The sequence below is a fragment of the Camelus ferus genome, chromosome 5, assembly GCF_009834535.1.
Source record: "Camelus ferus isolate YT-003-E chromosome 5, BCGSAC_Cfer_1.0, whole genome shotgun sequence".
Lineage (NCBI taxonomy): Eukaryota > Metazoa > Chordata > Mammalia > Artiodactyla > Camelidae > Camelus > Camelus ferus.
The window spans coordinates 26577502-26592986 of record NC_045700.1 but is presented as its reverse complement, the minus strand read 5'-3'; positions in this window follow the sequence as shown (position 1 = coordinate 26592986).

Sequence of the window (15485 nt, the reverse complement as noted above, 5' to 3'; positions counted from 1 at the left end):
CTTAGACTTACTAAGAACTATCAAAATGCTACATAGTCTCATTTGTCACCCTCCCTCCCACTTCTGGTTTTATTTTGGAATTGTTCCCCGAACTTAGGTATTTCTTTTCTTTTCTTTCTTTCTTTTTTTTTTTTTTTAATGGATTATGTCTAACTAAATAACCATTTTTCTCCAAGTCCAAGAGTGAAGACTTGGGCATCTGGGCAATCAGTGACATTTTTCTTTTTTTAGGTAAAATTCTCTAGATTTTAATTAAGTTCTCATCAAGTAGAGTGAATCGTTAAATGGCAAGAAGAGTATTTGTTTTTGAATTTGACATAATAAAACAAGATGAATAGGTGAGAAGTAAGGGGCAGTGTTAAGGAACACCAATTTTGCACATAGGTGTTCTGAATGTTCCAGAACAGTTTATGTTTACCAGTGGAGTGGGGTGCATGAGAAACCCTGATTAGTGAGTGATGGGCAGTACAGCTGAAGTCTCCGCGCAATCATTACTCCTCAGCTGAGGTATAACAGATACCTCATGCTATCCAGTGAGTATGAAACAACCAACGTGGATAAGGTATGACATTGTCAACTGAGATTTTGGATCATCTGAGATTTTTATCATCACATCTGGCTAAACCTTTTTAGATATCACATCAGGTTTACCTTAAACAATAACAAACACAGAACAAATGGGCATCCTCTTTCTCTTTACATCAAGCATAATGACACATACTTGCCTAACAATTGGAAGTGGGACTGTGTTAGGAACTAGAGTTCCACTGAAATTTTAGTAACAGGTAAAATACAGACAGGCCTAATAACTACTCTGGTGGTTGTTGACAACTAGTAGATGCCTCTTGTAGCCTGACCTAATTCACATAGGCTAATACATAAATTTTCTTCCTTCTTGTCCATATGAATATTAAAGCCAAATATTCATGGAAACAATCAGACAATTAGGAATCATGTTTAAATGATACCTGTCAACACTATAATGCCTCATAATGAGAATGTACTTTGAAGTCTCAGTAAATAAACTGTTTTATGATACATATAACTGAAAAAAATTTTAACCTTCATACAAAACAGGTCCAGTGAATTTAATGCTAGATTTAGCTTCAGCTGAGAATGTACAGATTCACATGAGTAGACCAGACAGTACAGTATTCACTACTGTGCTAAACTATACTTTTATATAACATTTTAAATCATGAAAGCAAACTCCTGTGGAACTTCTTCCTGGTTTTCTTCACTGTGTATTAATGCAATAGGTATGTGTATTTCTGATGAAAACTCAGGAACCTTCAGCTGTTTTGCTCCCTAACCCTGACTGTTGGTCGCTTCTCTCTTCAGGAGTCACAAGCCTTGACTGTGCTGGATATTTTCTTGAAAGATCTATTCAGATGTATTTGGGACTAAAGATGTTTTGGTTGGTGAATCTGCTGTTTGTGTTCAGAAGATGGTTGTCTGTACAAAGAGTTTTATGATAACAGCTAGTGGTGATAAATCCAGGCGAGCTAATAAGCTTTTTTTGCTATTGATAGTCAGGGTGGTTTTGATCTGTAGCTTTGTATGAAGTGGACCTTTTCCCAGATATGTTCCTTAATATAATTAGCTAAATGCATTTAAAGCTCTGTGTGTGTTGTGTGTATGTGTAAGAGGGAAGCCGACACCAGTAGGGTTATACTCTCAAGAATGAGTTATGGATCAATATCAAATTCACTCCATCTCCAGAAAAAACATGGGACAGAGAGACTACTGCTTACACAGTGTCACATGCCGTGTGGATTAGTCACCAACACTGTCACACTGAAAAGTGAAACAGTAGCTTCTGTACTTGCTGTATCTGTTTGGACAGATCCTCCACTTGTGGATGCATTCACCAACTTCAGAGTCGCATTTTATTTCAGAAGAGAGCATTGCAAGTTCATTTTTTGTTTTGTCTATTTTTTCGGTCAAATCAACTAGACTTGAAAGACATTTGTTTAGAACATAGTCTGTAGTTGAACTGGAAAATACAGTAGAGCTTTCAAATAAGTAACACATTAAGCAAGATTTGAATCATTTCTGTTAGTTTGAGTTTTTATAAACTATACTGGGAAATGATATATAGTATCTGAAGCATTTTCTGCATCACTTGTGTTATAAAACTAATAGGATGGAAAATTACTTTGAGAAGAAAGTTAGTTCCATGTTAGATAATTGGCCCTTTTCATTTAAAATTATTCAATACTGCAATGACAGTTGGGGAATTCTGCATTTATGGGGCTGAAATAATATATCTTTATGTAAAAATTTTATTTTTAAAACAGGTGCATTTTTTACTGTGTAAGTGTAATATATTACATGGTAGCAAGAAACAAATTTATCTCAGAATTTGTAAAAAGTATACTTTATAGGGCATCTTGTATGCTATGAGTTCACAATGTTTTAATTTTTATTGTCATTATTTTTCTTCCTGGTTTAATGAAAAAGTAAGATTTTTTTTCCTTTTAATTTTATCCAACACTAACTTCATTCCAAAATATTAGTAAGTTCAGGGAAGATAGATGTTTTGAAATATTTAGGGAAATACAAAATTATTTTAGAAAATTGGATATTCCTTGATTTATTAAATTTCTTCCTCCCTAAAACAACTGTTTTAAGTTAAATTATTAATAAGTTATAAAGTCTATATACATTATATGTATATCTATATCCATATTGGAATTTTTACTTCATCCAATTTTTGGACAGTTAGTTGTCAATAAATTTGCTTGAAAAATGGGTTTCATAAGATTATGATAAAATCTGCTAACTAGAGAATTTGGCCACAAGTGGGAGAAGCTCCCCTCTTCCCTTTAATTTTTTTAAACATCTTCTCATTGCCCAGAATTGATTAAGGAATACTGAGCAACTGTCTTCAAAAATAATCAAGAAAATATTGACTCAGTTGGTTACAAAGACATTCTTCACCTTCTGTGCCCAGCCAGCCTGGCTTCTTCCTTTCGCTACAATCTGGTTCTACTGGTAGTTGGTGACAGCTTTTTGACCACCCTGCTAGTAACCCCTTCTATCTTGTTAGCTGAAGCATCTTTTGCCCAGCAGACCTCCTTCTCTACATCATTCCTTTTCTCCAAACTCCTTTGATCTCTGCTAATTACTACTCTTCATTGCCCTTCCATCCCACCCCTCTTCCACCTCACTTTATTTTATCCTGATTACTGCTTCAGCCTGTAATATGACTGTGTAAGCCAGTATCCTCTGCCTCATTATCTTCCATCTTAAAGTGATTTTTCAGTCAATACTAGGATAATGGTAATAATAAACAGTGAATATGTATTTAGTGCTTATTTGTGTCAAGTCTAAACCAAGTGATTTATATGATATGATTCTTTCAGCCACATCATGAAGTAGCTGCTATAATTATCTCCAATTTATAGCCTAGGAAACTAGACTTACCATGATCACCCAGCTAGGAATTTGCAAAGACGATGCTTGAATCATGGTTATTGTTCTGCAGAAGCCATGTATCTATGTAGAAGGGACCTATGCTCTACAGAGGCAGGATATCTAACTAGTGAAAAAAAAAAAAAGGATTAAGACCTCCAAACTTTCTTATTGTTTATATGGATCCTTACTGCATGACAACATCTAAATTTTTACTCCATTAAATAAATATTTATTGATCAGACACTATTCTAGGTATTGAGCTAATCAGTTAACAAAACTGACAAGTCATAAATATGCTGCTTGCATTCTAATGGGAGGAACGGGTGACAGCACAAATGTATTTTTCATATGTATAGTGGAAGTAAGTTCTATTAAAAAAATAAAACAGGATAAAGAGAAAAAGTGTAACTGTGCAGGGGAATAACATTCTTTCTATTTGTCCTCTTTGATCAAGTGACATCTGAATAGAGACCAAAAGAGGAGGTGAGTCATGAAAATATCTAAGGAGAGAGAACTGCAGGTTGAAAGAGTAGTAGATGCAGAGACCTTAATGTGATAATATGCTAGACTTGATGTTTGTAAGGATAACCAAGGAGAGACCTTTACACTGGGTTAAAATGAACAAGAGAAAACAGGAGAAGAGGTCAAGGAAGGAGAGCAGACATAGGTCATACAGAAACTTGTAGGTCATAAGTAAAGTATCCAGTATTTACCTGGAGAGAGACAAGAAGCCACAGGAGGCTTTTGAACAGATTTGTTGGGTTATCTTGCTGCTGTGGGAAGAATTGGCTCCAGGGAGGCAAGAATCTACAGGAAGCTATTGTAATCATCCAAGTGAAAGATGAAGGTGATTTAGAACAAACTAGTGATAGAGATGATCACTCTATATGAATGTGTGTGTGTGTGTATTTATATACACACACATATGTACACACAGACATATATATACACACACACATATACACACATATATATACACACAGACATATATACACACACACATATTTACATACAGCCACACTTTTTATTGAAATGTAATATACATATATAAGCACATTATAGCTGTACAGCTGGATGAATTTTTTTTTAACTCAGCACACTCATATCAAAAAACAGAACATTAGAAATTTAGAAGCCACCTTATGCTGCACTGTAGTCATTACCCCTACCATCCTTGGCAAGGTTAAGCACCATTCTTCTAAAACAGAGGTTGGCAAACTCTTTGTGCAAAAGATCAGATAGTAAATATTTTAGGCTTTAAAGGCCACATGTAGTTTCTGACACGTACTGTTTCTTTCCCAACTGTCTTGTTAGTTTTGCTGTGTGTGTAATTCTCTGTTGGAAACAAGTATGCTGCTAAATTTTGAGAGCCTTCCCCTTCAGTCTTCTACTTTCCAGAAGAATATAAAATTTTGAGTCCATAATCTTTCATTTCCAACTTGTAAGCAAAAGGATAAGGCCACCTACCAAAAGGCCACCATAAAGGGATGGATGAATAGTAACAGTATAGGGGAGGATAGTACTGAGAGCGTTGTTCAGTCTGTCACAGGGGTATTATAGAAAGATTCAGAATGACTTTCAAACCCTGACTTGATGACTGTCTTGGTCATAGATCTGGATTTAGTTAAATCAGCATCTTCATTACTTGCTTTTCTCATTTGTAAAAAGGAAATCAAAATAACTACTTAGTTTTGTTGTGAGGATTAAAGATAACGTGAAGTGCCGGTGGTCTTATCATAGGTTCGTAGGTGCATAACTAATAAGATTTATTATTATGATATTGATGAAGACCCATTGCTTCCTCCCGAAAAGCAGTAATAAGGATAATAGCTAATATTTATTGAGTGTTTATTGTATATGTGGTATCATTCTAAGTACTTAACATAATAGGTAGGTACACTTTTTTTTCCACTATTTTTTTTGGTGAACAGGAGAAGCTGAGAGAAGTTAACATGCCCAAAGTTATCTTTCGTTGTGTCTCAAATTACCTCACAATCAAGTGGCTGAAAACAACAATTGTTTGTTTAGATCATGATTTTATGGATCAACAGCTATGAATGGGCTCAGATATTTGATTTTTCTGGACTCATCCAGATTCAGGCATGCATCTGTGGTCAGCTGTCCAGTTGGCTAGAGCTGCAGAGTCTAGAATGGACTCAGCTCTGTTGGTTGATTGTTCCATGAAATTGCGCATCTACCAGCCTGGACTTATTCACCTGGTGCCTGGGAAGGCTTCCAAGAGAACAAATGGTGAACAAAGCTTGCTTGAATCTGAGGCTTCTAACTGGTGCATCATCATTTTTACTTTATTCTAATGACCAAAGCCAGTCACAAGACCAGCCCAACTCAAGACAGTGGGCAATGAGAACTAATCTCTTAGAAAGAAAAGCTGCATAGTCACATTACAAATAATATAGATTACAAAGAGGAATGATTAATTATTACAATTTTGGAATCTACCACAGTTTGTCTTCTGGCTACAATTTTCATGTTCCTTCCCACAAAAAATATACTCTTCCTTAACCAAGTATCCCTAAAAGTCATGCCATGGAACTGTGGCATCAGATTGATATTCTAGAATGTAAATTGTCTATGTAAAGTCCAGATGAAGCTTGTCATATGTGGATTTCCTTTAATCAGAGACTCATGAAATGAGAAGTTATCTGTTTCACAGACATCCAACATGTACTGGTGACACAGGGATCGGATAACTTCAGTAAATACTACCATTCTAAAAGAGAAAAAAAAGGAGAGCTACATAGCAGCGACTGGTTCATAGCAATTTTAAAATCTAGGTAGAAATGTTATTAGCCTCCCTAAACTTGGAATAGTTAATATTTGATTAAGGCAAGGTTATGCTCAGTGGGAGTGCCTTCCCCATTTTTCATGGCTGTTGGCTTTACCCGCTGGGCTCCTGGCTCTTTCCTCTAGAACATCTTTTGAATTTCCTTCCTTAATCCTCTGAAACATTTTCTTAGCCAGCTTTCTTGATTGTAGAAAAGTTACCAAGTCCAAGCTCATTCTGCTTGCTGCCCAATTGGCCATTAATTTGAGAGATGAGATGTTTGGGCAAGAAATAATAACCTTATTCAGAAAGCCAACAGACCGAGAAGATAACAGACTAAAGTCCTGGAGAACCATCTTACCCAAGTCAGAATTCAGGCTCTTTTTATACTAAAAGGGGGAGAGGTTGTGGTTAGTCGTTGCAAACTTCTTGGTGTCAGCATCATTTGTTCTTGCAGCTGTCCATGTTGATCTGGTCATAATGTTTCTATAAACTTCCAGCAAGACAATTGTAATTTTCTCTTCTGCAACTTTTTATCTCTACATGAATGAAAAAGTGTTATACCCTTGAGGGTCAGAGCCCTGAGAATGGGCTGTATATTTCAGGCTATAGGCAGCAATCTTTTAGACATAGGTGCAGAGCCAGCATGACTACGCACAGCAAACAGAGCATAAGGGTTAGAGCTAAAGAAATAGATCCAATATGGAGTCAGGTTTGTTCTTCCCTATTACAGAAAGTTAGGAGTCCAGAGGCCTTTCTGCAATTTGAGCAAAGTCATTCTCTTTTAATCCAGCTTGATGTCACCTTTACATATACAGTTTCCTCCAAATCATGTGGACTTACTGAGTTTGATTTATACTTACTCAATTTGCTTAAAAGCCATACCCATGACTGTGTCTGTATAGGCTTGTTTACTTTGGAATTGGGATTTTGTGAAACCATACTCTTAAGAGTCTGAGGAGCAGTTTTATCTATTTGAGAGGGTCTATTTGACAACATAATACTTCCTTCAGATTTCTTAAGAAAAGGCTTTGGAGCTATACTCTTGAATGGATCTTTTTCCTTAGGCCTCATTTTATTGTGAGAATTTTTACTGGCTGGGAAGACTGAAGATAAGAGACAGTTTTACTTTACATCCCAGAAAATGTTGTCCCCTCTATTCCCTCAGAATTCTGCTTGCAAACTGGCCAGTTCTTTATTTAGCCCATTTCTTTTTTCCTGTACCTATATGCAGCTAGGACCAACCAGCTGACATTTCAACATTCTGTGGAGATCTCTTTAGCCAAAATCAAAAGTTAATTATATACATTTGTCAGCTTTCAAGTTCCTGTAGATAGCTCTTTTGCCAATTATTTTATTCTAAAAAACACAGATCGCCATTTTTTCTAACCTCCAATAACAATTTGCTTTATTTTTTCCCCCAGCATTTGCTAAGAGTTTGTTTGCCATTTTTTCCAGCCTCTGCTCAGTGCTCACTGCCAATGGCGCTTATTTTAGATTTTTGTCATGGCAGCACCTCAATTCTAGGAACCAATTATTTCTGCATCAGTTAGCTTTTGCCATGAAAAAAAAAATGTCACAAAACTTACTGGCTTAAAATAATAGCCATTTAAACACTTTTTAGCTCATCATCCTGCTGTCATTAATATGCACTGGGCTCAGCTGAGCTTGTGTCTGCAGTCGGCTGCCGGGTCAGCGGGGAGCTAGTTAGTCTAGAATGACCTCTGCTGGGGCTGCTCATCTTGGTTCCATGTGTGTTCCCATCACCCAGCAGGATAGCCTGGGATTGTTCTCATAGCGACTGCTCAGGGTTATAAGAGAACAATCAGAGGCAAGCAAAGCCTTTGAGGCCTTGGATTGAACTGGCACAGCATCACTTCTGCTGCATTTTCCTGCCCAGAACAAGTAACAGGGCCTGCCAAGATTTAGGAGAAGGGAAATGGACCCTAGCTCTTGATGTGAGAAGCTGCAAAGTCATATTGTAAAGAATAGAGATAATAGAGATGAGAAGAAGGATTACTGCTCCTTTTGCAATCTACCATACTATACTATAGCTCACTGTCAGGAGATTTTGTTACATTACTGTTTTCTCAAGAAATACAACAAAGCAATTATTATTCCTTCCAAAAAGAATGACTGTAGCCTCTCTTAAGAATTTGCCTCCTTAGGGATTTATGCTATCTGACCACACAACTCATTTACCCCTGCATGTATTACTGACCTCCAGACTCTCCCCTGTAGTCTACTTGTTTCAGGAGACTGGCGTTGGGAGTTGACAGCTCCCAACCTGACTCTTTGCCTACCTGCCTGCCTCCCTTTCTGAACAGCTCTAACAAGTTGGATCCAGACCTGTGGATGTGTCTTTGGAGGGACTTATGATGCATCACCCACCTTGTAGTTATTATTAGCACTACTTAGCCTACCACTGGAATGGAATGCCCACCTGCTTGACCTCTGTGAGCCCCATCTTAGAGGTGAAGATGGTCTAGAGTCCTCTCTTCTCATCATGCACTTCCTTCTGATTAGCCTAGTGTCTGGGCGTCTCTCATGAGGTTCAAGTTATCGGAACAAGTACAACATGTAAAATATGTAATTTTCTTAATCCAATTTTTATAATCTATGGGTGTAAGGTCAGAGAGTCTAACTTTGATGACTGAAGTTCTTGAATTTTTTCAAGGTGATTATCCCACATTGAAATTTCCCTCATTTAACGTTTTTGTATAGAAGGCACATGGGTAAAATTAAATCAATATCAGATGATAGGGCTTCAAAAAGTTGAAAACTGCCTGTATTATATATTTTATATAACAAAAGTTAGTAACTACTCAATTTATCTACCATATAGTCCATTAATTAATAATTTGGTAATAATTGAGTAACTGCTGGTCAGTTTTCTCAACGCTCTACAAAAGAGAGTCATGTTGATTTCTTAAGAGGTAGAAGGTTTTGCAAAAAAGAGAATCTTCTCCTCCACCAATCACACAGAAATATAGTGGTCACAGAGGTGCAACCATCTATATATAAACATATTGGGGGAGTTGCTTGCTGTCCTTTGAAGAAACACCCTGAACTGAGTGATTCATCCTGTATTTCAGCTCTGTTAGAGGATTCAATCAGATTGATTTGACACTTCCAAAATTGAGCCGATTTTATGAACATTCAGAGGGGACCTCTATTCATATATGCTTGTTTAACCATGTCATGTCTTAGACATTTAAAATGTTAACTGTTGTAATTGTTTATATACGACTCTGTCACTGGTCTCCAGTCTGATCTTCTGTGGCTAGAGTAGCATCTAGTTTCACACCACATACATCCAGGCCTCCATATGTGTGGGTTCTGCATCTGCAGATTCAACCAACCATGTGTTGAAAATATTTGGAAAAAAATTCCAGAAAGTTCCAAATAGCAAAACTTGAGTTTGCCTCATGCTGGCAACTATTTACATAGCATTTGCATTGTACAGTTGACCCTTGAACAACATGGGTCTGAACTGCACAGGTCCTCTGGTACCCAGATTTTTTTTCAATAAATACTTACTACAGTACTACACAGCCTATGGTTGGTTGGATGTGTTGGTCTGGAACCGTGGATATGGATGGCTGACTGGAAAGTTAAAGGAGTATTTTCAACTGGACAGGATTCAGTGCCCTTTAACCCTTGCATTGTTCAAGGGTCAACAGTATTTACAACTATTTACATAGTATTTACATTATATCAGGTATAAGTAATAGGTTATAATTTAAAGTATACAGGAGGATGTATGTCAGTTATATGCAAATACTACACTATTTTACTTAAGGGACTTGAGCATCCCCAGATTTTAGTATCTGAGAGAGGTCCTGGAACCAATCTCTTGTCAATACCAAGGGACGAATGAAGAAAACCTACTGTGACAGCAATTATTAAAGTAGAGAAAATTTGTTGGAGATGCTTTCCTCAAAAGCTAGCCATGCTTAGAAGAGGAATAGTGCACCACTATAGGTCAGTGGTATTAACACTCTTGAGTTTCAGTTATTACAAAAGAGCATATTGGATAGATATGTTTGAGTTATATAATAAAATCTGAGAACTGTTTTTCCTCCTACAGTGAAAATTTGTTTTGACTGAGAAATTTCACATGAAACACAGTGTAGCAGGCACTCAGTATTTATTGAGTGATTGATTAAGAACCTCTCTCTTAGGTTGTAAGATAATTGATCTTATTATGATGGTGAGAACTGTATTTTTAATTTATCTACAGTGATAAAAATGATGAGAATGAAACAGGGATACATTCATCTGCAGTGTCAGTGTTACCCATTGGTTAGATGTTAGGCCACCTCTGAGCCATCCAGCCTCTGAGACCGTTCTATATTGTAACATTTATATAAAAATTGTTTGAGCTCTCATATCGTGTGTGGTAGAAACCCTCAAATCCTTCTAATTTCTCCCATGATTTTGAGGAGCTTTTCTGATAATATTGAGAAAGGTGGTAGAATGGACGTTTTCAATAGTGTTTATGAAAAGTAAAAAGAGAGTTGTCTAAGAAAATCGGAAAGATTGTCAGGCAGATGTGAAGATCCAGTTGAAATTATAGCCATGAATTTTAAAGTCGAATGGATTTGTGAGGTTTTATGATTTTTGATTCAGTAGTCTGATAGGAGCAGTAAAGGCAGCAGATAACTTATTAACCCAAGTATATTTTAACCCTGTGGGGAAATTAGCAAAACAAATCATGCTTTTATAATAAAGGTTGGAAATGTGTGTGTTACCGAGTCCAAACTCGTTCTGCTCGACGCACGACAGGCCAGTAAATCAGGTGATGAGGTGTTTGGGTAAGGAATAGTGACTTTATTCAGAAATCAGGCAGACCGAGAGGATGGCAGACTAATGTCTTTGAGAACCATCCTCCCCAAGCCAGAATACAGGATCCCTTTATACAAAAAAAGGGGAGGGGGTGTGATTGGTTGTTGCAAACTTCTTGGCGTAGGAATTCTTTGTTCTTGCAGCTGTCCACGTGGGCCTGCTCATAGTGATCTTGCAAATCCTTCAACAAAACAAATGTTATTCTCTATTCTGCAACTTGTTATCCTTTACGTGAGTGCAGAGCTAGGAAGACTAAGCCTAAAAAACAGGGCACAGGATTAAAGCCAAAGGAACAGATCCCCAATATCGAGTCAGATTTGTTGTTTTCTGTGACATATGGAATTACTACTTCTTCATGTTCTTTAGTTTTTAAGAAGTTCTAGGTGAATACACCTCTAGAGTTTCTAACCCAGTGCAATTTTAACAGAATCCTCCAGATTTCTTTGGAAGAAAACTATTTGTTTCCAGAAAAAAATGCAAAAGTTGAAGCCTAAAGACCTATTCTTAAGCCTAGAAATTGTTTAAATTAGTGTGAGCCTTTAGTTAATTCACTTCTTTGACTCTCAGTTTTTCAGTCCTTAGTACGTTTGCTTTTTGTTTTCTCATTTTGGGCTTTCATGTATAGTTCTTCTACAAAGGAGACACAGAATTTACTTGAGAATGTTCAAAGAACTCAATACTGAAGGTACAGAATAATACCAAAGGCCGCACATTCATTGGGAAGGAGAGTAAAATCACAGTGTACCTTTTAAGAACTATTTAAAGCTCCATCATATGTTTACTTGTGAATAATTGCTTATTCTGGTGTTCTTTCATAAAGGATGATATAATTTTGTGATGATTCTGAATATTTAGGTTAAAGTTTGCAAATTAAAAGTGCAAGAATCCTTTATAGTCCACACACACATACAGTATAGATGATGAAAATATTCCTTTCTTATTACATTAGATATTTAATGTAATTTTACCCTCACAGAAGCAAATATTTATATTTATATGCAAATGAGCCTTTGCTTACCTTAAATAGAAATTAGCTCTAATTTTTGATTGATTCATTGAATTAAAGTACACCATTATAAAGCCAAGAAATAATTGAACAATAATTTTGAGAGTTGGTAATGTAAAATGAATATATTACAGATATTTTTCTTACTGCCTCTGATGCAGTATTTAGCTAACCAATACTTATTTTGGAATAGTGGTGATACAATCGATTACACATTTGGGATAAACATATGTTTAGGTTTATAAGTTATAGAAATTGCTAATATACCTATTTCAATTTGAGATCTGGAAAAACAATGCTTAGAGAATGCAAAAGGGAAACAATTACTATAGCAGTTTTTTTTTTTAAGTGTAAGACATTTCATGGTTATATTTCTGTATGAGGATAACTTAATTTTTTTTCCTAGCAGGAGCTAGATATAGGCCTAAAATAAAGTTGCATTTGATTTGCCAATAAATTCTCATTCATCTGTGTTCTGTGGCCTTTTATTGTCCTTCAGTAAAGTATATAAGAATTTGAAACTAAAAATTGAACAGTTCAACCTTAGTGAAAGGTATTTTAACATGAGTTCCTTTAACATCATGAGATAACTTGTTTTGCTTCATGCATGTTAGAACATAGGCTTCTTTTCCTTGAGTCTCCAATTTGAGTTTTAACAACATTGAAACATTTCTTTTTCAGCGTGGAATCTGAGGAGCTTCGTAAGAGAGTGGTATGAGCAGAGCCTCTTCAGGTAGGCCTCCCTTCCCACTGCAGCCCAGCCTGCGGTTGGCCATTCTCCTGTAGATGACCTCAAGGCAATATCTGGTCTAAAGCCTTATTTGGTCAAGAAATTCACTTAGGAAATAATCATTCCCACTAATCTCTGAGCTGAAATGGAAATGAGCTATGAGAACAACTGTAGTTTTACAGAGTTCCTGCAGAATGCCCAGAAATGCACTTGATCAGAAATGTTGCAAAAGGGGCATGAAGGTCAGCGTGGCTCTTGTTCTTTGGTGGGGACGCGTGGGACACGTGGTGTCATGAGTGGAATCAAGCTGCCCACCTCTGGAGGGCAGGGGGACTCCTAGGGGTCATAAACAAGCTTGGGAAAAAATCAGGAATGGTGGAATTCCCTAAGGCATGAAGCAGTATGCTTCTGTCTCAGAAAAATCAGCTGCTGCTGGGATTTGGTCTGAATCAGATACATTTGCACTCAGGTCTTCTCCCCTCAGATCAGGGATAGCATTTGATTGAGGGCAGTTTAATTTATTAGATGGGGAAACATGAAGCACTTTGAGACTTCTTCTGAGAGTTTGCCCTGCTATATACATGTGCATCATCTTTGGGTTTACAAGGTTCTGTCTAGAAAAGACATACAGAATGTGGCACATCATAAATATGACTGGAAAAATTGGTATTCTTTCAGAATCCCACATATTCAGAAAAATGGAATCTGGACTCTAGTTCCCTTGAGAATTATGGTACTCCAGTAAAACTTTATGGTGGATTTTTATGTTCCTAGATAGATTTAGGTGACAAGTATTTGTCTCAGTTTTATGATATGCAGTGACTATCATGTTAAAAAAGAAACATTCAACCTTAAAACTGCCCTTTGTAGCTTATTGAGAAACCCATTTTCTTTAAAATTCACATAATCACAGGGAAGGAAACTATTATATTTTGACTAATTGTAAAAGTAAGCTATCATTTTTGGAACATGCTTCTGTCAAATATACCTTATGATACATAGTCATCCCCTCCTATTTCCTAGAATAGGAAACTGTTTACAATTTGATTCTTCCTGAATGAGAGTCCAAGTGTAAAAAAATTTTCTTTATAAAGAGCAAGTCCATTGTCATAGTTACTGATATTTTGACAAAGTTATTTTTGAAAACTACCAGTCCCAATTGTTTGGGACTTAAAAGCGGAAGGTTTATTTCTTGATTACGCTGCATGCCCTTTTCAGGTCAGCCGGGGAAGAGGTCTCCTTTTTGCTGTCCTCACTGAAGGACAAACTGATTGGAGCAGCTGCTATTTGGAACATTATCTTTGACTGCAGTGAGGGGAGGGTTGTAGCGAAATAGGTAGCATGTTATTTCTGCTAACATTTTATTGGCCAAAATAAACCACGTAGCCGTGCCTAATTGCAGCGAGGGAGGAAAAGTGCAGTCCAGCCAGAACCAGGGTCTTGGTAAAAGCCTGAATGACCATCTCGGGGACTACTCGGCAAAATCTCTCAAATTTAAAAATGTATAGCTTTGACCTAGTGATTTCGTTTCTAGGAATTTATACTATGGTACAAGCGTGTTCATTTCTGTGTTTTTTATAACAGATGAAGTAAAATCCTCAGGAAAGATTTCTGCTTAAATAAGTCAAGATAAGCCCATTTAACAAAATACCTCATAGCCTTTCAAAAATGAGTGGGATGTATTTGTATTAACATGGAAAGCTATGCTAAGATAATATTGTTCAGTAACCAAATGTATGCATGTGTGATGGTGGGTTTGGTGCTGGAGTTTGTGTGAGTATGTGGATGTGGAAGTGTGGGCTAATACACACAAAGCACTTAGATCAGTGTTTGGCAATATAATAAGAGTAGCAATTTACTGTCTGTAAGGTTCTCTTCTAAACGTTTTATATCGTCATTTTATATAAAAGTCATTTGTGATGATATTTTCAATTTTCAAATGAGGAAACAAGGATATGCATAAAGAATTTCTAGAAAGATACTTGAGAGACTGCGATTAATATCTTTGGGGAGTGGGACTAAGGGATATAGTGGCTTTAAAAAATTTGCTGTGCTTTTTTCTATTGCTATGAGAATTGTTATCATGGTCACATGCTACTTTCATAGTAAAACTCTGGTAATAAAAATAGATGCCATGACAATGAACCGGGGGAAGTGACTCACTCCTACTAGAATGTACTCTACACCCTGATGAAGGTGAATGTGTTTCTCTGTAGGCAGGATGCTTAAGACCTAAGCTCTGAACTGCAACTCTTCTCTTGGTCATAATGAAGGATAGCTGGTGCTGATCACTTTTTTAAAAAAATTTAAACTTAAAAAAAAACAACCCTCCAAAATAATTGACGCATTTCTCTAAGAGCTGATCACTTGATATCAAATCCAAGTTATCTATTTGGGTGTGATGATCTGTGACAGGTTTGATTATTGCACAGTATTTTCCCCTATTTCTGGATTCTACTTCTCTGTCCTGTGTCATCAGGCTTGGCTCAGTGACTGGCTTTGGAAGTGATGTGTACTGCTTTTCAGAAGAGGCTTTAAGAATAACTATGAGACTATACTTTTGCTCTTTTCTCTCTGCGTTGGGGAGGTAATATCTAGCCATGGGCTGCTTCTTTATCTGGGATCTTGGAGGGAAGAGTACATGAAGAATAGCTGTAGAACACATGACTTTAGAAATAAACTTGGATCTGTCGAGC